Source organism: Nelumbo lutea, chromosome 5 (assembly GCF_056320005.1).
Source record: "Nelumbo lutea isolate HS-2025 chromosome 5, American lotus-T2T, whole genome shotgun sequence".
Lineage (NCBI taxonomy): Eukaryota > Viridiplantae > Streptophyta > Magnoliopsida > Proteales > Nelumbonaceae > Nelumbo > Nelumbo lutea.
The window spans coordinates 66,841,976-66,843,369 of NC_142688.1; the positions used below are offsets into that span (position 1 = coordinate 66,841,976).

At 39.0% G+C, this 1,394-nt stretch overlaps 1 non-coding gene across 1 annotated transcript; it reads left to right on the plus strand.

Moving 5' to 3' along the window:
- Positions 1-377: 377 nt before the first annotated feature.
- Positions 378-484, plus strand: LOC148852767 (small nucleolar RNA R71). The gene has a single exon (XR_016100108.1). It is a non-coding gene; the product is annotated as a small nucleolar RNA R71 (small nucleolar RNA).
- The last annotated feature ends 910 nt before the right edge of the window (positions 485-1,394 follow it).

The following is a 1,394-nucleotide window of genomic DNA, read 5'->3' on the forward strand; positions in this document are numbered from 1 at the left end:
CTCAATAAGTGTCCAGTTTAAGGGTATTACACAGAAACACACCAAGGGAACATGAATCAAATATGCACTTTTATTCATTTACAATAAACTCATAAAGTACATCAATTTTGATTGAAGCTAAGGGCATACAAAACTATCTAACAGTTAAATCAGAAATCTGGTTTTCTAAATTTGCATGGCTTACCTCGTTAACCATTCTAATGGTACCTTCTGTCCTTGTACCAAATTGCTGAGAATTTTCGGCCATATTGGAGATTAATTCCCTGGCCGCTTCAGGTGTTTTGTTCACTATAGCTTCTCCACTGGCTGCATCGACCATACTTCTATCCATGGGCTGAAGCCCTTCATAGAAGTATTGGATTAACAATTGTTCAGGAATTTGGTGGTGGGGACAACTAGCAACAAGTTGCTTAAACCTTTCCCAATATTCATATAATGTTTCACCATCAAACTGCCGAACTCCACATATTTCTTTTCTTATATTTGCAGCCCGGGATGCAGGAAAATATTTATCTAAAAATATCCTATTCATTTCATCCCATGTGCGTAGAGAACCGGGAGGGAGAATATACAACCAATCCTTTGCTTTGTCTCTTAAAGTAAATGGAAAGGCTATGAGTTTTACTTAGTCCTCGGTCATACTGTGGGGTTTCATGCTTGAACAGACGACATGAAATTCCTTAAGATGTTTGTGAGGGTCCTCACCTGGGAAACCATGAAACAGAGGTAATAATTGAATCAAACCAGATTTGAGTTCAAAGGCTACCTCAAGAGTGGGGTACGTGATGCGTAAAAGCTGTTGGTTCATAATTGGTGCAGCCAACTCCCTTAATGTCCTCTCTCTGTCAGCCATTCTTTCTACTTCTTCGAAGATGGGAAGATCGCAATCTGAATTCACCTTCTTTGGTGAACGATCCTTCCTTTGCTTCGCCTCCTTTCTTATACGACGGGTGGTCCTCTCAATTTCGGGATTGTACTCGAGCTCACCTCGTTGAGAAGCACGAGTCATAAAACAAAAAAGGTTAACAAGAGGAAGGTAATAGCTAATAAATTAAAGTTGCTCCCCGGCAACGGCACCAAAATTTTGATGGGTTTGTCGAAGCCCTCAAAATTAGTACTAGTCCCACAATAAAATATTTGCAGTAAAAGTGGTTCTAGGTCGAATCCCACAGGGAGCAAATCAATAATCTCTTAGCCGAATGGGTAAAGTAATTGTGTGGGAAAATTAAATAACTAAAATTAAAAGAATAACAAACTAAACAAACAAGAGAAAATCAGTCTTACCGAATTCTGGTTCAAGAGTTCGGGTTGAATCGATTGACCATCGATCCTAGGTACAATTCAGCATTCTTGTAATTCAAGCATTTAACCTTAGATTTATTAGGATAGCCATA